Below are 22,311 nucleotides of genomic sequence, written 5' to 3'. Positions count from 1 at the left end.
AAGCATCCCAAAACGGCTAGAAGACCAACATCTTCCCAGTAGAGGTGGGATGCAGGGGATTTGTTGCCACATCTGCCACCAGTCTGCTGAGAAAAATAGGGGTGAAGGGTCGCTCTCTCCAACAGGCCATCAAGTCCATGTCAAGTGCTGCTTCAATCAATGAAACATCGCTGAAGCAGGGTGCCCACCTGATGACCCCAATGACATAGCTTACCCTCCTTTTCACCACTCCACACCGACTGCTACTGTCAAGAGTTTCCTTCTAAAGGGATTGAAACATCTAGTTCTATTAGCTTTACTGATCTTCTGGAAGAAAACCCAGTGACTGTTGTGAAAGTGCAGCTGACGACAAGGGAAAGACGGTGTGACAGCATGGAGAGACAGCTGACAGGAGGAAACAGACCCCCGGGCTGTTATGGGCTAGCTACCCATAGCAGCAGGCTCCTTCACCCTTTAGGGTACAAGAGCCACCTTATCTGGCTACGAAAAATTCAAAAAGAAGAATACCCCTAGAGTCTGCCAGAGCAGGGGCACAAGAAGACTCACAGACTGACCTCCCGGTAATGACCCTTGGAATAGACATGACAACGAATGAAGGAAGTGGCAAGCTTCTTGAGAAAGCAGCAGCTGGACATGTTCTTCAGACTTGCGTGTGTGGATGGGTGAAAGTGACATCAACCCATGGTCTTATGGTACATCAAGGACTGAAGAAATGCCTGAAAACCACCAACCCAGGGCCCCGCATTGACCGGATTCTGTCAAGAGGAAGGTTAAATCAGTCGGATGGAACTCAGCAGCAGGAAGAAACCCACAGTTCGCAGAGAATCGGCACCCCAGGGAATGAGGAGGAAGCTTCAGGCAGAACCACCAGTCCAAGACTACCAACCCACCGCAAAAAAGAAAACATGCAAGGACGTAAGCCGTTGGTGAAATGGCCGAAGTGTAACAGCAAGCAGTGGGAAACCATCAATACGGACTTGAGCCTTATCCTAAGAAACATCAAAGGATCAGCCGAGAATAAGCTGGAGAAGATGGGCGACTTTATCTATAACTACAGAGAGGAGAAATGTGGAGTGAAGGATCAAGTCATAAAGAAAGACATGCTCCCCCCCCCAAGTCCCGTTGGCTGCAAGAAATCCAACAACTTGTGAAAGAGAGGCGACAGCAGAAGAAAGGGAAGGCATCAACCTCCTTCAAGAGGACCTGAAGCACATGCTCTCAAAACTCTGCCGAGCAGAAAGCCTACGGATGCGCCGGAAGAAGAAAGAAAAAGCCAGAACCGATTTCTATAAAGACCCTTTTAAGTTTGTGAAAGGCAAATTAACAAAGGAGAAGAGTGGATCCCTGAAAACATCAAAAGATCAGGTTGAAGAGCATCTGAGAACCATCTATACTGAGGAAAAAAACGATGAACCAATCGTTGTCCCCACTGACATCCCTCCAATATCACCCCCACAACATCAGTTTGATATCAGCCCTCCCAAGCTGAGCGAGGTGAAGCAGGCAGTGAAAAAGGCAAGATCGGCGTCTGCACCAGGCCCTAACGGCGTACCGTATAGTGTCTACAAAAACTCTCCAGACATTTTGAAAATCCTGTACAAAAATATGAGTGGTGTGGGACAAGCAAATCATCCCGAAAGCCTGGCAAAGAGTGGGAGGGGTGCTCATCCCAAAGGAAAAGAACTCAACCACCATTGAACAGTTCCGCCAGATAAACCTTCTGAATGTTGAAGGCAAGATCTTTTTCAGTGTGTTGGCAGAACGACTGACACAGTATTTAAAACAAAACCACTTCACTGACATATCAATCCAAAAGGCTGGCATTGCAGGCTTCTCGGGATGCCTTGAACATAACAGCATTATATGGCATAAAATCCAGACTGCAAAGAAAGAAGGGAAAGATCTCCACGTCTTGTTCCTCGATCTGGCCAATGCCTATGCTTCAGTCCCTCATTAATTTCTGTGGGCTGCCTTTGATTTCTTCCACGTGCCGACTACAATCACAAGTCTAGTGAAACACTACTTCCAGGATCTACAGTTTTGCCTCACAACATCAGGCTTCACCACAAGTTTGCAACCGCTGGAAGTAGGCATCATGGTGGGGTGCACCATCTCCCCATTGGCCTTCACGATGGCAATGGAGATCATTATCAGAGCCTCGAAGTAGGTCGTGGGAGGAGAACGACTACAAGGTAATCAGAGGTTACCACCAATTCGAGCCTATACGGATGATCTAACAACACTCACAACAACTGTCCCCTGCACCAAGAGAGAGAAGGAGAAACTTCATCAAAATATAAAATGCACGAGGATGAAGTTAAAGCCCAGTAAGTGCAGAAGCATCTGCATCGTGAACGGACAAGTCACAGACCAAAGATTTCATGTCGGCGGAATTCCTGTCCCAACGGTCTCAGAAATGCCAGTCAAGAGCTTGGGAAGATAGTATGATGCGAAACTCAAAGACACCGAGCAGTTTGAACAACTAAAAAATGATATCAGCAAGTACATGGAGCACATCAGCAAGACCTTGTTGCCAGGAAAACTGAAGTTGTGGTGCTTTCAGTTTGGCATACTCCCAAGACTCTTGTAGCCGTTAACTGTGTATGAGATCCCCATCACCAAGGTTGAAAAGTTGGAATGGCTGATAAGCACACAGCTTGTGTTGGAATTACCAATCACAGGGCTCGTGGAAGAGTTCAAATGCACCAAAACAAGGCTCGTCATGACCCTAACTGAATCCGAGGATGCAGTCACTCAAACAGCGCCCTCCCGCGTGGTAGCGGGAAGGAAGTGGATTCCATCAGAAGCTGTCAGAGTACAAAGTCTGCGCTTCACTTCAGAGATGTGGTTGGACAAGTACAGCATGGGAGGGCAGGGTTCGGGCTCATTCCAAAAACTCCCCTGTGGCACAAAGCAACATCAGTGCAGAAGAGACAGCTAGTGATAGAAGAAGTCCGGAGACAAGAGGAGAGAGAGCGATATGCCAAAGCCGCCTCAATGGCCAAGCAAGGGAGATGGACTAACTGGGAGGGCCTGGAGAAGAAAAAGCTCAGCTGGCGTGACATCTGGCAGATGGAGGGAGCGCGGCTGAGTTTTGTTATCAGAGCCACATACGATCTGCTACCCTCCCCCCAAAATCTGAAAGCGTGGTATGGAGAAGATCCCACCAGTACTCAGAGAGCTTGCATCAATACTGGAACAGAAGCGAACCACCACAAACAACCTTCCACAAACATCAGCAGGACAGGTCAACTTCACAAATTTTGTACCAGCAGGCAAACATCAAGAGCATTACACAACACCTAAGGATACAAGCATCCTGCAATCAGCACGGAATTGGAAATTGGAAGTGGACCTTGATAAGAAGCTTGTGTTTCCCCCAGAAATAGTGGCTACGACACTCCGGCCAGACATGGTCCTATGGTCTCCAACAACAAAGCTGGCATATGTTGTGGAATTAACAGTACCATGGGAAGATGGGGTTGAAGAGGCTTATGAGAGGAAAAAGAACAAATATTCAAATCTGGCAGCTGAAGCATCCCTGAACAGCTGGAAGACCAACATCTTCCCAGTAGAGGTAGGATGCAGGGGATTTGTTGCCACATCTACCACCAGTCTGCTGAGAAAAATAGGGGTGAAGGGTCGCTCTCTCCAACAGGCCATCCAGTCCATGTCAAGTGCTGCTGAAAAAAGCAGTAACTGGCTCTGGATCAAGCGTAAGGACCCCAACTGGGCAGCAAGGTAGAGAGAGATGGTATGCGGTCAGGCTTAGGCCCAAGTCAGGGAGAAGGACGCCCCTGCCATGCAGAGCCCATTAGGGATATGGAGGGTACGGCATGGAGGGGGGTGTACCTGGGACACCGTTGATAACAAATTAATTATTTCGTTATCTCGATATATACACGTTTTCTCGGGATTTCAACCTACAAGAGCTGCCACGAACGGCTTCTGTAGCCACTGGCTGTAGCCTACCGGTAAGTTACACTTTACGTTAGTTTGTTTACTTGACTGGAAGCCGTTCCTGACATTATTAATTAATTAGTTATCACGAGAAAACGATCTTTGTTATATTGAGATAATGAAATAAATGAATTTGTTATAACGAGAAAACAATCTTTGTTATATCGAGATAACGAGATAATAAAGACGTTATCACAAGATAACAGTGCATTAAAAAAAAAGAAAAATCCATGGCCGTTCTCGGCTTCCATACCAAATTCAGGTCCAGTGGATTCTTGCAAATACTATTAGTAGCGCTAGGAGGAGCCAGAGGAACCAGATTTTTTTTCACAGATTATCTGTCCCATGTACTATTGTCAGGCTATAATGTGAATGTCTCAGACTTTCTTTTTAAACTACCTACTGCAGCTTTAATAGCAGGATTACACATGTAGAGCATGACTCAGTGATGATTTTAGTGTCCTTGTACTGCGCTCTCCCAACCCCCCCAACACACCTCAAAACACATACCGTGGGAAAAAAAGTAGGGCATGGGACTAAAAACAGAAATGGTGTCATCAGCGTCTTCCCCATGGAAGAGCAGGACTGTCAGAGCAGAGGGTGCCACTTAAACACAGGATACTGCTTCTAATTAGCAATGGCACAAAGGTCTGCAAGAGATCAATCCCGCGCTGTCTGAATTTAATTCTGAACAACATATTGTCAAACCACATTAAACACTGTAATTATTTCTCTCTATAATGGGAGTATTTCTTTTCTTTCTTTCTTTCTTTCTTTCTTACAATGGTGGTGTGATTGTTCAAGCTCTGACGGCCATTCCTATCATCTAAAACATTTAACTTAACTAGACAGCTGCTTTACAGCAGAGTGCACAGGACAGGCACATGTTTTCATGTTTTTCTAAACCACTTCTTCAAACAAAATGATGAGAAAATGAATACTATACATGTCATGATCAATCTGAAGCATTAGTATCAAAACTGATCCAGCCAGTGTTGCAGCACTGCTCTCATTTAAGACAGCTGGGCTCTACAGTGCAGCATTTTACTACATATGCATGGGAATGTGTGAATGAAAAATTATTTAGGTGCAGTGGTGCAAGTGACTGAGTTGTGGCACCCTGATTGGCAAATTCCACAGATTCACTAAGCGATGACATCTGTCATGTGTCTGACATCTGCTATTGTTTTCTTTAACTTTCCTCTCTCTTCTTCATTAGCACAGAGCTATGTAGCTGCAAAACAATAGAGTAGCAGCTTCTCACACACCGGCGGCAGGTCATATCATCAAAGCATGTCCTTCCAAGAACAAGACTCTGTTTCTACCCCAGCACTTTTAGTCTCAGTACATACTTTTCTAGGAACTAAACCATTTTCTTCTGTCTGTTCTGTGTCATTCTTGACTGCGACTACACGTTATAGATGTTACTGTGTCGAAGCACAATGAACAAAAAAATCTTTTTTTTTTTAAAATGGTGGCTGAAATAAAATGCTGCAGGTACACGACCAATCAGATATTTTTTGTGGCGTGAAGCCCCAGCCCCAAACTATACTTTGGGAAACTGCTAACCCTCAAGGAGGGACTTTTTGAGTGTTAAAATAATGTCCTGCAAACTTAATTTAGACCCTGGTGGTGGAAATGACTTCCTCCAAAGGTTCCTAGTCCCAGGGAAAGTTCAGTTTTGTGAGGCTTTAAAGCAGTACTTTGAACTAAATGCTAACTTCAACAGCAGGGTGCTGACATGCTCAAAACATTGACATAAAAAAATGGGCATCATATCTCTACTTCCTCCCACTGTACAAAAATTAGGCCAAAATTTCCCAGATAGGGCTACTGCCATCTTTTGCCATTCTGAGCCAGAGTCTGCGCAGTAGTGGTTGGTCGGGGTTGGGGTATTGAGGTACTACCTATACGCCTGGCTGACTCAATAGCGAGCAGGGCTCAGCTATCAAACACGATGTGAAACCCCCATTTTATAGCATCAAATTACTAATTAAAACCATTGTTGGAAAAAATTTATGTATTTTTATGTATTTAGATTTTTTTTGTTTGGACCATCTGCTAACATGAGGGCAGCAGGCTTTATGACCTATACTGCAGTCACCCCCCATGGGGGTGATCAATCTTTCATATATATCAAATTAATTTATTTATATCAAATTCCATGGCAAATTTATCCAATATGTGTCAATGTGTCTGGAGCAAAGTGGTAGACCAACCGACATTTCCATCCCTAGAGCCGTGGTGCTAGAATGACCAGAAACAGCAGCACCGGTCATTTTTGTCGCAACACCAGATTGGCCACTAGGTTCTTTAAACCTAGTAAGTTTTAAAAAAAAAAGGTGTGGCATGCAGATCTTACAGTGAAGTGACAGGATTGAAATATTCCTCTGCTCTGCTTTTGTAATATCAGCCAAATTCAAATGTTGGCATAACAAAAAGTGAACAGAAAATGTTTTTGGTATCATGGGGAAGTTGCAAAAAATAAGTAGCACTAGTGTCCCTGATCTCCTCTGTCAAATAATATCAAGCTATGCGTTACAAAGCAACAAAAGTAAACACAGATGGGTTGTTCCTGTCTGTTTGTAAAGCCTCTCCCCTGCCTCCTCTGCTAAAGACAAACCGTTTTATCAAGGCAAATACATCCTGTTGGTTTCTCTGCTCCCTGGAGATACACCGGAGCTTTGAGGTTTGGTACAAACATTAAAAACAAATATAAAAACTGACTAGTCCAAACAACCTTTGTCCAATTAAAATATTAATGATAATTACCCTCCTGGTATCGTTTTCCTCTGCAGCTGTTATGCTCTCTACTCTCTATACATGTGGAGGGACAAAATAATAACAGAGTAATGAAATGCAATCCAGTCATTGTCCAACAACACAATGTACCATGGCCTCAAAAACACCAGAGCTGAATCAACACCTCTGAGAGACTCAAGAATAAATAAAATATCATAAGCTTTGAAGATTTATAGCAGGGTGGCTCTTCATGATATCTAGCCAAGCAGGTTTTATTCGGCATCTTAAGTTTTAAGATCTCTGCCTCTGAGACTAATGCCCTCACCCCAATACAATGGGGGGCAATGTTTTTTTTTGTTTTTGGTGCTCGCAGACATGGCCTTTGAAAAACACTTACACAGTTTCTACAAAGGCCTCTTCTTCTCATCCTGGATGCAGAAACAATCCCTATAACACAGTGATTCCCAACCAGGGATACTTTTACCCTAGGGTTAGGGATGTAATGATACTAACAATTCAATACAATTTATGATACTGGGTTCAAAATATGATTTTGTCACGATTTTTTTTAACAAAATGAGATTGAAGACAAATTATGACTCAAAAAGAATTCTTTATTTCTCCTTATTATCCTTTTGTATTTTTCCACCAACAGGGAACCGGCTCCGTTCCGGTTCAAGCAGATAGTTTTGAACCGTTTAGACCATTTTAACCAAAAATAAATTGGTTTGGAACCTCAAAAGTTGGTTTCCAGCTGGAACCAAAAAACAGGTTTTAAAGTGGGCATGTCATAGTCTGCAGTTCACTGTGCAGCACTCATTCTTTACAATGGTTTCGCTATAGAGCACCAGGGTTCTCAGAATCTTGATCGGAACTGGTTCAAGAACCACAGCTAATTTGATGGATAAATACTATCAGAAGCCTGCATGTCACGCTGCCAGGACTAAAAAGGTCCTTTAACCAGACACAATATCCGTACCAACCAATACTGCAAGCTAAACAGAAAGGAAAAACCTACTACTGTGTCAGTAGTACCGGAGCAGAAGGAAAACGTTAATAGTGGAACAAGCCCATCAGAAACTGGCAGACAGCCCTAGAGGCCTACAGCTGGGTGTCAGCTGGGCATAGTGGTTTTCTCTAGACGTCCCATTGGGTCAATATCTAGCCTCCTGTACACAAATCAATAGTACATGCCTTTGGCAGTGACCACCTTTACACCAAAGCAGCAGAGGATCTGTGGGAGACACCTGAGATGAAAAGGAAATGTTTCAAATGTCACATGCTCCCACGAGACTTTGATATATGGACAATAATCTGCTCACACAAGCCCTGTCAGGTACACAAAGATAATGACCAATATTATCTGCACTAATACAAGCAGATGATTATGTGTGTCTGAGGAGCAGGGAGTGCTTTTTGGGGCAAGCAGTCACATTTAGACAATTTTCACTTCTTAGTCGGTGAGACAGTGACGTTCTGGCCTTTATCAAACATCTACTGATTAAAACTTCAGAGAGAAACTGAACAGCAGCACAGCGGCAACATAGCACGCTCAAAATGGAATGCTTACAGCGTTAGAATGAATCAAAGTCAATCAGTGGGAAATAATGGATAACCAATTACATCTCCAATCAGGGTGTAAGCCACTGAAACATGCTTTGTTTACTCAATAAATCAACAGTTGTGATAAAGAAATATTATTGTTTAGTGACATTTTAGTGGCAGACTCTGAGCTAATTACTGCATTAGTATCAGGAAAAAACTACTTTTGGGAAACAGGCAGAAAAGCACTCACTGCACAATGTAATAACATCCATTATGGACATACAGTGTTCTAGTAATCAAGTTTGCCAATATATTAGGTCAATAGGTGTATGTAATCAACAGAATTTCAAGTCTGTAAAGCTTATAGTGCCAATCACATTCATGCTGACAAAAAAGATCTATCCAATGACTCAATTTTTCATTTCATCCTGTAGCAAACAGGATGTGCCTCAGCACAGAATATGTGGGTTATCCACTGAAAAGACTGTTGCATCCAAGCTGGATTACACAGACGCATATGAGTCTCGTGGGACAAAATCGAGTGACTATCACACAACTCATACGCCTAATGGTGAGTCCATCTCATTTGTTTGATATGCACTATTCCAGCCTCTCTTATTGTACAGTAATACAAAAGTTGACACATTAAAGTTTTTATTTGACTTATATTACTCACGATTTTAGCTTCCCACAACTAAATGAGCGTGATCTTCAGCTTCTTTGGCTCATAAAAAGCTCTGCTGCATATCAAATGAAGCACTTCCTAAACTAACAGCAAGTCACCACGGGTGATCACATTAAAAGCATGAAACAGGAGTTGACTTTTAATTTGAAGTAAGCTAATCACAGAAAGTGTAAAGTGTTTGACAGTTAGTTTGACACAGGCCGCTTTAGATTTAAAAATCTAAACAAAACAGGTAGTTTTGGGAATTTTTGACCAGCGGATCAGTTGCCGTGTGCAGAATAAAATCAGATCACATTTGCTTACAGAATGATGAGAAAGGCCAATTATTGCTCGACTACTTTATCAAAATGACAGTAGTTTGTTTTGCTGCCTCCAGTATTCTGGGAACTATAGTAATAACCAGGTGTCGATGCACAATAATGGTGCAAGTGCATAATGCATAGTGCTCTATAATCCTGATCTCAATATTGATCATAGCAATCGGCATCATCATTTTGGCCATACTATGCTGATGGATGCATTACTTTTATATTGGATGTACAGTCATTTTACTATGCATTGACTACTACTGCTATGTGTGCATTCCAGTGTTGTTGTAACTGTTCGGGCCATGTTCTGTCATCCTCCACTGCCTCTGCGTCAGCTTCAGCTGTGTATAGTCCTGTTTTGGCTGTGTGTGATGCTGCTCTAGGGGCTTTTGCAAGCCTGAGAAAAAAAAAAAGGTCTGATGCTCATGTTGTTCATGTTATTAGTGCACACAGTCTAAAATTAACATTTTGGCTCATCTGCCAATGGAAGGTAAACAGAATATTTACATATTTATCAATTTTTGAGATTCAAAAAAAGAAAAAACACCAACATCTGTGACTTTTCTCTATGTCTCCATGGTTTCTTTTTGCTGGCTTAACACAAAGAATGTGTCTCCACCTCTATAATGACATGTATGTACAACTACTAACTAGCTGTGCTGTATTGTGCTTTAAGCACCTTGTGTACAAGGAACCCTACCTACAATAACTGATACACGGTATGGTTTTCAACGCAGTTTTAAGTCTTCCATAAATGCAAATTTGAACACAAGGCACTAGAATTTATGCATTAATTAAACCACTGAAAATTTAGAAGGCTTTTAATTTTATATGTGTGCACGTATTTAAAAAAAGAAAAAAAGACTTGATACCCAGCCCCCAGTCAGAACAACTCTTACAATGCCCAGAGTACCATGGGTAATGCACCTTAACCAGTGTTCAGTGTAAGCCATGTTAACTGGGTCTACGTTTACTGAAGCTGTCTTGACAGCAGTGCAGCTTACCCTTCTGCACAATTTCAAAACAAGCTAACTCGGTAATCCAGCATTTGGCTTGCTGTTTCTCTGGTCCAGGTGTGTCCGGGAGCCTGACAGGGTTAGCTCCATATATTTGCATTCAAACTGCGCTGCTTTTAATCACATTCATTAGCACTCATTGCTATTAAAATGTCTCTTTTTATCAGTAAAATCCACTGAGCCACCTTCTGCCACAGGCTATTCTAAAATGACCATTTGTCTTTTGAAATTGGGACCTTATTTTAACTTGGTACTGAGCAGTCTTACTATGCTGACATATTTGTAGGAGATAATCACAAAGAAAACTGCAACATTTCTTTGAGACTCTGAGAAACCAATAAGTCAAGGCAAATTTCATATTTTTTCATTAATTTCATTACCTTACAATGAGCCATTTTTATCTACAGACTGGGTTAAATTTGTTTTTATTCTATCTGTGCACAATCTCCTCACAACTTAAAATTGCCTCATTCAGTGTTTCCTGCTTTAACTGGTTTTATTTTCATTGTGTATAATAATCAATAATTGACAACACTTCTAGACATGCGTTTCATATCGCAATGTAAATTTAACTTAGTGAAGCTGCAGTCGTTACATTAATGCATCTGGACATCTTGTGTCTAACCTGGTAAGATTTAACATGTTTTTCCCACAAAAAAAAAAAGTATAATTTGCACACTGATATCCTTAAAAATAGTAATCTACTCCTTCAACCTCATTAAAATTCCAGAATCTTTTCCTGAAATTCTTGAATATGTAAATGTTGTTAATTTCTAAAGTATTCCTGCTGGACACAAGATGTCTCCTACTTCACTGTAAAGTTCTCAGTGTAAGTGCACTGGTGGATCACACTGTACGAGTTGCACACTGGACCAGAAACTATCCTGTAATTTAGCAGCGATTAGTAACAGCTGGAGGAGAGAAGGCTTATACAGCGTACTACTCGTTATATGACCGAACTGATGCACCACCCACTAGCTGAAAGGAAACATTAACTTGATGATAAATAGGATAAAAAAAAGAGACAACTATTAGCCAGAAAAGAAAAAGGTACTTCCATTTTAAAATACTTTTTAAAATACTCAGACCGGTCTGAGCTCAGCTCTCACAGTTAAACCTGTCGTTGCATGAAACAGACAAATGTTGGCGGTAAGCAGCCATGTTACCAGCCTCTGAATTACTCCCACATGCCCGCCCACTGCAGAGTGAAGATTGAAAGAAAAGGTCCTTTCCATTCGCTCTGAATGTCAGAGGTTATTTCAGCAGTATCTCTTCAGGGCAGTGAACAGTCACCCTGATGCCTCTGTACGTCTGGGAAACGCTGCAATCGCACCGTCTCATTTCACAGCCTGTCTGACTCACACCAATCACCCAGCATCCATCCATGTTATTAAATTGACTTACCCCAAAATTCCAGCGGGCACGGCTTTATAACGTCACGTCTGCGTCGCGGTTTGGCTCCGTAATCCGCGTGTCTTCGAATTCCACCAAGAGCATTTCATAAGCAGATCGTCTTCAGAGCTTTTTGCCTGCCATATGTTGTTTACTTGTGTATTTGGTCCTTAAAAAAGGGATAAAAGATGGTGTTATAATCCATCTAAAATTTCTTCTAACCTGCCTCTGACTGACTTCTGACCTAATGCTTCAATGTTGATCTAGTGTAAAATACGACACAGACTCTATACGCAATATTTTATTTTGAAACCAGACAAGATTCTCTGTCGTTTCTGTGTCTGTGCGATCTGCTCTGTGCTGCTTGACGCAAGTGGGTCGTAGCTTCTGTCACAAATAGACCAGCCGCGTATTCCACGCGGAGCAGATCAGAGAGCCGCGTCTGGGACGTTCTCGGGACGCGCCGCAGCCCTCCCAAGTGAAATTTGTGGGTTAGTCTGGACCACTCCGTCCAAAAAAATTATTTAATAACTTATTTAGATAAAACACATACCAAATTTTAACCAGTAACTCGGCATAAGAAAATGAATGCATAATGTTTCCATCCACTACCATTACGCAGCAGTCGGAGTACCAGAAGAAGAAGAAGGCGCAACAAGATGACGTAATTAAAAGAGCCCAAGCTGAACCTCAAAGGGTGAAAAACAATGCAGAAAACAGGATGGAAATATGACCTTTCTGTTAATTTAATTTATTAATGAGAGGAAGGTTCCATCAGATCTATGTGCAGCGATCACAGATGTATTACGGAGTCATGGGAGCAATGAGGAGTCTGAGCAGAAACAGCTGATCCGTCATGTGGAGAAAATCCACACAACTGTCTTGACAATTAAGGAATGTAAGTGCTGGTAAGGGTTCTTGTGCTCCCCATGATACTACTGGTCTGTTCTAATGATGGCGTGCTCGCTTGAGAAAATGTCCTATTTCTTCATAATGTGCCACCTCTAAAGTCTCTTATGGTTTTTGGAATGCCAATTCCTGCCAGGAACAGCCATTAAAGATGAGCTCGAGGGACAACTTTCAACAATCAAAGATCTTAACTCTATGCAAAGAACATTTCTTGTACTGTACACAAAGCGATTTCATTACAGATACTGACTCTGAAATCTTATAAAACATTTGTACATCAAACAATGTGAATAAAATACCCTGATTAATCAGTGGATGCATTTCTATTTATGGACCTTAGTTTCACAAAGTCTTTGAAAGATTTGAGCATTGCTTTAACATATTTTGCTCAGTTTCAATGACCTAGAAAAACACTGGTGAACATAATTTACATTTCTGACCCATTTCATTTGACTTTTTAACCCCTTATGTGGCTTGTGGTTTGATATGGACAGATAATCAAAGACTGAAAGCCAGAGGTGAACAGGAAATGTCTCATTCTCTGAACTGAGAGACATCAGACAGAAGTATGATGATTATGATAATAATCAGTGAGCCATGCCTCTGTGATGCATCCTCTAATCAGGATCCACACTGTTCTGAGAGTGTGTGCATTAGGGCTGTCAGCGAATATTCTAAATTCCAATATATAACCTAATTCCAAAAAATAACAGGGGTATTAGATCATCAAAAAGGTCAAACCTGTCATTTTGGGCCAGTTATTGGCATGAGTCCTTATTCTACCTGTATCCACTCCTCTCTGCACCAGATACATTTAGGATCTGTAATCATTGGATTCATTTCACTCTGCTCTAGATATGTTACTATATATATATATATATATTTTACTATTAAATTGGATGCTTTTGTATGCTTTATATACTATAAAGGTCGTTTTGGCCGTGATTCCCTAATATAAAGGGCCTAGATATATGTTTTAGATTTTTTGGCAGGACTTTTTATTTTACAGGATCAGCCCAAGAGTGACGAGATCCAGCCTTTGTACATGGGATGTCCCAGTGTTTCGCATATACATTCCATTAACATTTCAGGTCTTCTGTTGTTCATCTTTAGCCACAGTAGTAACACTGTTACATTACATTATATTACATCTAACTTAGTGACCTGCAAATGTTGAAAGCTGAACCAAAACAGATTCAGAAACAGATTCCAAAGGATTTGGATTTGAGCAGATCACAGGGTCCACCGTTAACATTTACCCCACTACTGGCCCACTTGGCCAGTAGATCAGAGTTTTGCTGGCCCCTAGAATGTTTTAACTGATCAGGCAGCTACTTGGGAGTATTGTAAGTAGAAAGCCCCTCTTTCTTTCCTTATTTATTTTCTATTCAAGTAACGGTAAGAAAATGTACAGTATAAGTGCCTGAAATGGTCAGTACTCACAGGTACTGAAGACTGGCATTTCTAAGCAACATGATAATCATACACATTAAGTTTGACTGCTCTTTGAATAAATGCAGCATAATTACCATTTCATTTATCCATCCTGTCAATTGATGAGTTAGCTTTAAAACATTTCTGCAATGAAAGTTCTAGGGCAATGACTAGATGTGTTTGGGCTCAACAGCTCGAGTACACAACACTGAAACTAGAATAATAATAATAATAATAATAATAAAATCAGACTGCTGTACGTGGATGGACCACAAAGTAAGAATCAGCTGTTGTGAAGTCAGACAGTATACTACAGTTCTGGGTGTGGATGTGAAAACAAATAATCATTCATGCGTCATTTGACTGACGCATTTCACAGCTGGCTCCATGAGGCAGACACACGCCAGTCTGTAATGGAGGCATATGCTTTTCTTGGATACTTCCTTTCCTTTTTCGGATTCAAATGATACAAGGAAGAATTACATTGTACCAGGAATCTTGTTTTAACTGTGCATATGATAAAAAATGCTTTGACTTAACTTGAAATTAGGGTTGCAGTGGTATACAGATACAACAGTATGAAAATGTACACTTATCATACCATGTACACTGGTTTATGTGACATTGAATTCTATCATATTAGTGTATAGTACTAATTTAATTTTACTAGGGATGTAACGATACACTCACAATTTGACACAATCGGCGACACTGGATTCATGACGTGAATTTCTACATTTTTTTTGACAAAATTAGATTGAAGCCTAATTATTCCTTAATTTCTCAAACAAAAATCTACAAAATCTACTTTTATGTTTTGTTTCAATCTAAAGAATACTTTTTTTTATTTCTGGGGTAGGGTATAAACTGTGCAAAATAATCCATGTTCCCTTTTCTTTGTAAAAGTGAAACTGAAGATATAACCATGTCACCTACAGAAAATGGCCTCATATCTCTCGCCATGTCTTGTCTGTTATCATCTTAACCTGAAATTCCACCGGCTACGGCCCTCTGCTGTTTAAAAAGTATCACCATTAATTTTTCATCTCCCTGATCTGAATATTCATGTATTCGATTTAACCGCCTTGCTATTGTTACATTCCTGAATTCTACTGTATTAATGTTATTTTAAAAATATATTAAAATTTACCATATTAGTGTTTTCAGGACATAATTAAAAAAAACTTAAGGGTCATTGTAACTTACTGCATACCATGAAACCATTATATTTTCTGTTATCATAGTACAAACATCTCATACTGTTGCAACCCTACTCGACATAATGCCAAGTCTACAGTGTTAATGAGAACAGCATCGGTGCAAATTGAACAAACTGAAGTTTCAATGTTATCCAGTTAGCGTAAAATCATTTGAAAATAGCCACTCAGATAATCAGAACGCAGAAGCAGTAACATGACATGGTTTTCTTTGTTTGCCTCTTGTATTAAATGAAATGACTTGAGTGGCCTGATGGGAATCTGTTAGGTGCAGGACATGCTATCACACAGTTCCAATTAACTCCAGTAAATGACTTGTTTATCATCTTTTCTTTGCTGTAGTAGCTGGATCAGCATACAGCATGAAGGACCACATACACAGTCTGGAAAGAGCATTATTGATGAGGTCCTTTTGCCATTTTTCTCCCCAATTTAGTGAGTACAAAAAAAAGCCAGATTTGTTCAAAGAAAAATACATGTTAGCAATCCAACAATGCCCTACATTTTACACATCCTGCCTGAGACTTGTGGATTTCCCCTGTCTGTCTGCAGAGGTCAAACTGTGCTGTCAGCTCCATCACACATACGGCAGCAGTCTGAGAGTTTGAGCCGATCTCCAGTGGAGGGGCATTAACTTCCACAATATCTCCAGTGATTACATCGTGATGAGTGCATCACCTGAAATGTGGCTGTGTAATGCCGCCGGCCTGGAATGGGCAAATCAATGAAGCAGTGGACAGAACAGGCTTGTTTGCTGTTTCACCATATATCCCCCTGAGAGTGGGCCTCCACACTCATTAATGAAGACCAACAGACATAACACTGATACACTACGTATAGATGGAGCTATCGATTGTATACAGATTATTGACTCATTGCGTTTAAGTGTCTAAACCTAGATGCCTAATTCTCTGAGGTGGGGTGAACTTGCTCACCATGATATTATAGACAAAACCCTTTTACAGTCAAGATCAAATGCCAGTAAAGGGTCAAAACCTGGTTTCATCTACACTAGGGATGGGACGATATACAATATTATAGCGTATCACGATAGAAACCACAAAATACATAGGGTTAGTTAGAAATCATATACATACAAGTCATATTTCGATTCTGTTTTCTGTAGTGTTTTCAACCCTTTGAGGATCAACTGGCTTTTTTTTTTTATTATGTCATCTTGTTGCGCTCCCTTCTTCCGGTTTTTCAACTTCTGCATAACTAGGGACAAATACATTTATCGCAGTGAATTTCGATGATCATTTCCTGATTTATTTTGAACAAGGGGGAGCCCGCATTTTTCCAGTCAAAATCCTAAGCCTGCCAGCATGGCTGAAGGCTCAGCTAGTCTGTTGCATATCGCACAAAAAAAAGTTTAACAGTATGTGTTGAAATAGTATAGATTATAAAAAAGAACAGGGAGATGAGTTTCCTATCTGTGATTCAATAAATGAATGTGTTTCTTAACTAAATGTATGGAAAAGTGTTTCCAGTATGTTTTAATACAGGAATATCCATTTCCCATTTTAAAAGCTTAGAGTATATTTTCATGGTGATGAATGGTCTGAACTCAAGTTGAAGGGTAAGGATTGCATTCTTATGAGGTCTATAAATGCTGCTCTCCTGATGGTTCACAAATCCAGATTATAAAACAAAGGTAGCAGAGCATTTGCCATCAGGGCCCCTAAGCTTTGGCGATCAGGATGGCTAATTCCATCATTTCATTTAAGTTTCTTCTTAAAACACACTTATAATCTTGCCTTCCTGGGATCCTTCCATCTTACCTTTTGTACACCTTTGTTGTTATTAATTTAGCTCTTATTTTTATTTATTTTACAGAGTTTGATGGTTGTTGCTTGCCTCTGGGTATTGTTTTCTTGATGGTGCTATCATTGTTTTATGATTAACACCTCCATGATTCCTGTTTTGTTCTTTTTACCCTGTAAAGCATTTTGTAAACCTGGTTTTGAATGGAACCATATAAATAACGTTTATTATTATTATAAAGTGGATTAAAAGCCCTTCAGAATCATAGGGCTATCTCGAAATGTCACAAGGTTCTTTGTTCCTAAACTTGGCATTTGAGATATAGACAGACACTTTCATCAGTGACCATGCGTAGATCCTACAAAAGTCTTAAAAAAGTCCTGTCATTCATACAAAATTTCAATACCAACAGAGTAAAACTCATCAGCGTTTTTTTTTTTTTACCACAAGCTACTCAACTGTACCAGATCTGTACAGTTGGACAGCTATTTATTTGGTCAAATACTGTACAGATATTCAGTTTTTTCATTTTTGTTCAGTGATCATGTTTGAGTAGTAAAGTATACAGAGGGAAAACAGTTTCTCCAGCTGCTCCCAGGTCTTTGAACAGCTTCTTCCTTTGAAGTGAGTACTTGTGCCATAATGTATACTGTACTTTCTTTTTGTTAAAATTAAAGTATCAGTACCTGTATTTTTAAAATGTCTGAACAATAAATGGTAAATGGACCTGTACTTGTAGAACGCCTTTCTAGTCTTCCGACCACTCAAAGTGCTTTTACACTATGTGCCACATTCACCCTTTCACACACATTCACTCAGTGATGGCAAAGTCCATCAAACAGAAACTAACATTCATACACACTCACACACACCGATGCACGGCATCGGGAGCAATTTGGGGTTCAGTATCTTGCTCAGGGATACTTCAACACGTGGCACCAGGAGCCGGGGATCGAACCCACAACCTTCTGATTAAGGAATGACCCGCTATGCCTCTGAGCCACAGCCAATACGCAATACGCAGCCCTAGATATTTCAGTGACAGCAGCAATAGGTTAATAGATTTTTTTGTTGTTGTTCAAATACACATGGTTTGATGATGATATATAGCCTACTTTATTAATCCCCTATTGGAGAAATTGTTCTTTTCACTCTTTTATCTCACACACACACACACACACACACACACACACACACACACACACACACACACACACACACACACACACACACAAGAGGTGTTGAAATTAATCAAATAATGGATGCATCACGATGCAGACATGGACAATGCTGCATCGATGCAGTGGCCGACCATAATAGATTATAACGCAATGATGTCGCTCCTTAATTTTCCGGCCGCGGCATAAACATTCAAATGAAAAATAACATTCTCAGTAGCCTAACGTTTCACTAGACTACTTCTCAGTCAGGGGGGGACTGACGGAGGAGGAGAGATGGAGAAGTTTCTGACAGGAGTAAAAAGAAAAACGGAGGAGACGTCAGAGGAAAGAACAGCAAGTGATGGTAACCGGCAGAAACCTAATAAGAGCAGGAAATAAGACGTAGCCTACATAACCTTTGGGTTTACCGTGAATACAGTCGGAAATGAGGAAAGACCTGTGTGTGTTTTATGTTTAAAAAAAACGCAGTGGACAGCATGAAACCAAACAATTTAAGACGGCACCTGGAGACCTTACACCCCAGTTCTGTCAATAAGCCACTGGACTTTTTTCATTGGATATTCGATGCGTATCGCCAACAGGCCGGTCATTTAGTGAGCGCAGCATCAGTAAATAAAAACGCACCGTTATCCTCATACAAACACCGCCACATCGCAAGGTGCAAAAAACCATCACACAATAGCAGAGGAGCTAATACTCCGGCAGCATTGGACATGGTCACAGTCATAGGTGAGAAAAGTGCTGAGACACTGAATACTGTCCCTCTGTCTAATGACACGATCGGGAGATGTGTGTGTGCGTGTTGCGTGTGTGTGTGTGTGTGTGTGTGTGTGTGTGTGTGTGTGTGTGTGCTGTCTGCTGTGTTCACACTGTTAAATAAAAAAGATTGTTCGTATCTTACTACTTGTATTTTTGGATGAAAACAACCATATGAAGTAATATAGAAAACTGTATTATATTGAACTATACAGTATCTTAATGCATCCGTCAAGTCAAATATCTTATATGGCTTTAATAGAAAAATGTATTTGAAGCATCGTGATGCATCGAGGAATCGAATCGCTGACATGATAATCGTAATCGAATCGGGAGATCAGTGACAATTCACACCTCTAAAACACACACACACACACACACACACACACACACACACACACACACACACACACACACACACACACACACACACACACACACACACACACAGCACTTGTGGACATGCAAACATGGAGAGAGATGGTGGAGTGATGGGCTGCCTTGTTAGCAGCGCCCCAGCAGTTTCTTGGGGTTAGGTTTCCTTACTCAAGGGAACCTCGGCAGTGCACAGGAGGTGAAACTGGCACCTCTCCAGCTACCAGTCCACACTCCATATTGTGGTCTGTGGGACTTGAACCGGCAACCGTCCGGTTCCCAAGCCAAGTCCCGTGATGTCAGTGAAAATAAATGTTAAATCATGACTCTTTACACAAAAGAACATTAGGTCTACGAATCAATCAAATATTACCTAGTTACAGTCTCACCAACATGATAATTTGCTGATTTTGTATGTTTTATAGTCATAAACTGATTCCCTATGGGCAGCTGGAATGTTGGTCCAACAAAAAAAGCAGACAGAAGACAATTAGTCAATGAATCAATCAATAGAAAGTGAATCATTAAGTCTTTCTCAAAAAGAACCGTAAACATTCACTGTTTCCAAAGCTGTTGTTCTCTTCTTTATATCTTTAAACACTGATTACCTTTGGATTTTAAATTGCTAGACAAAACAATCAATCATGAAATCACATTTGGCTCTGGGAAATTGTGAAGACAATAATATTGGTAAAAATAATTATTGGTAGCAGCCTACTCTGGTATCTTGTAGTCGTTATATTATATATAATGAGAGAAGTATTTTTAGGATTTTTAGAAATTATCAGGCTCAGCTAATGGGGCATGATAATGGAGTAATTTACTCAAAGGAACACTTAATATGAGGTTTTAATCACTGATTGCTGTTTCTTCACAAATCCTACGCAGGTTTAAGGGTTGTCAATGATAACAAACGATGATGTTTTTCACACTAGCTCAAAAGCACTTTGTTTGTTAAGAAACTGTTGTGCATGTTATCCATTTGTTTGTGAAAAGCAGTTTGTGTCACAAAGTCCTCCTCAGTCAATGATATGTGTCAAATTTAAATTTTTTAGTTAAATGAACTAATCTGGTTTCAGTGTAGGAAGTGGACATTGCGATTTTCACAGGACAGCAATTCAATTCAATTCAATTCAATTTTATTTGTATAGCGCCAATTCATAACAGAAGTTATCTCAGGACACTTTTCAAATAGAGCAGGTCTAGACCGAACTCTTTATAACATTAATTACAGAGACCCAACAGTACCACCATGAGCAAGCACTGGGCGATGGTCTTTGGGCAAAATTTTGTTAATGTTAATTTGTTGTTAATTTAAAATGACATTAATCAGAATTCTAAACTACTGGATACAATTGAACTGCTTTGGTCTATAAAACATTTTTTTACTTTTATTTACAACATATTGATTAATTGAATTTAATATTGTTTACTGTCCTATCTTCCTATTTACTTACTTACAAAAAAGGAGCAGTAAAGAGTGGCAAATTTTAAGATGTGTTAGCTTAACGTTTTGGCTAGCTGTTATACCGGAGCACTCCTGTGTGCAAGTGCAACTGTTGCCATTCAGCTCGCGCCACCGTTACGTATGCCTGTAGACGCATCCGCGTGCTCAGAAAACAACACGCGCGAGGACTGGAGAGGGACAAGAATTAGCATACTTCTAAAAGCTAATAACGAAGAAGCTTTTTCGCGCTGTCTTTTAAGATTTCTTACACACGAAGAATCAGAATGCGACAGCTGGGAAACTCAGAGGAGGGCTGGCTGTACCCATGTGCTGTTAATCTTCTCCCCCCGCTGTATTTACTGTTCGGAGGGAATTAAATGGAGTGTTTTTGCCCTGTATGTTTGGACACAGAACGTAAATCTGCTGCGTTGCTGGTTAACACACATATTAGAGGCCTTAATGGAATTTTAACCGCAAGGACTTTTAAGGTTAAGATAACAAGTGAAAACCACACAAGTCGTTCAAAAAATATCGCGGGGGCAAGCGAGTCAGAATGTGGGGGCTGGTGTGAGGTGAGGTCGCCGTGCTTGGTGGGTAACTGCGGGTGCCACTCACCTGATGCAGAGGCTTCAAACTGCCGCTTTCAGGATGTCTTCATCAAATAAATCCTCGGATAGAGCCCGCGGTGCTGCTTCAAAACGAGACGACTGTCTTAAGGGTCAGTCATAACAGTTCTAGCGCAAAATGAGCCGCCGACTTGTTCCATGTAGTTGGAGCTTTATCGGGATGTTTAACCGGTCCCGGCAGCCTCACTCGTTAAACCCCGACTACCGGCAGCAACAGCTGAGTCCTTATGTCTCCGCACTGGATACAGACTTAAATCTTAGACAGGTTCGTGGCTGCGTCGCCACACAACAGCGTCAGTGTCGTTAATAGCAGCGGGTCTGGATTACTGTGACCAGCAGGCAGCGACACACAGTCGGCGGGGGGGGGGGCACAGAACCGCGGCGGCCTCGACAGCAGGAGCACGGAGAGCCGGTCGGCACTCCGCTATAGCCCGGCTGCTTCAAAACGCCTTCCGAGTGTTAAGTAGAGTGTATATCCCTTCCACCGAGGTACTCCGGTATCTTCCAGGTCCTGCTTGTGTCTGAGTTTTCGGCCTCAACACAGCAGCTCTTTCTTCCTGACAAGCAGCCAGCGTCCAATCACAGCGCTGCATACAGAGAGGGGACGGAGGATAAGAAGGAGTGGATCATAGCGGACTGGAGTCAGGACCGGTGGCCTGAGAACCTGAAGCAGGGCTGGATAAAGCCACTACTTTACCCTGGGGGTAAAAATTAGCTTTGGGCCCCTGTGTTCCCCAACTCAGTTTGGTATGGAAGCCCATTTCTGCCAGTGTGACGTTAAAATAAATAAATAGATTGTGTAAGTCATTATAGTGAGAAACTTTCTCACTATAATGACTAGCATCTCAAAATATTGACTCATTATTTTCAAAATATTGAAAAAGTTTCTTGTTATTTTGATACCAAATCCGAAATGCTTCCATAATTTGGATATTGGTTGATTAAATGCACATT

At 40.9% G+C, this 22,311-nt stretch overlaps 1 protein-coding gene across 2 annotated transcripts in view; it reads right to left on the bottom strand.

Annotated features, from left to right (window-relative positions):
* large1 (LARGE xylosyl- and glucuronyltransferase 1) overlaps nucleotides 1–21,989 on the bottom strand; it is a 157,707-nt gene extending 135,718 nt beyond the window's left edge. The window contains exons 1-2 of one of the 2 annotated variants that reach the window (XM_051392029.1): nucleotides 21,347–21,988; nucleotides 11,661–11,817 (exon numbers count right to left, since the gene is read on the bottom strand). The gene's annotated coding sequence lies outside the window, so the exon portion shown is untranslated. Of the gene's footprint in view, nucleotides 1–11,660; nucleotides 11,818–21,346 lie in introns of both variants that reach the window. The other variant, XM_051392030.1, reaches the window with a different exon arrangement.
* Nucleotides 21,990–22,311: the final 322 nt, after the last annotated feature.

Source organism: Dicentrarchus labrax, unplaced genomic scaffold (assembly GCF_905237075.1).
Source record: "Dicentrarchus labrax unplaced genomic scaffold, dlabrax2021, whole genome shotgun sequence".
In the NCBI taxonomy this organism is placed as follows: Eukaryota; Metazoa; Chordata; class Actinopteri; family Moronidae; genus Dicentrarchus; species Dicentrarchus labrax.
The sequence above is the reverse complement of the archived record's forward strand: the minus strand, read 5'-3'. Positions and strand labels throughout refer to the sequence as shown.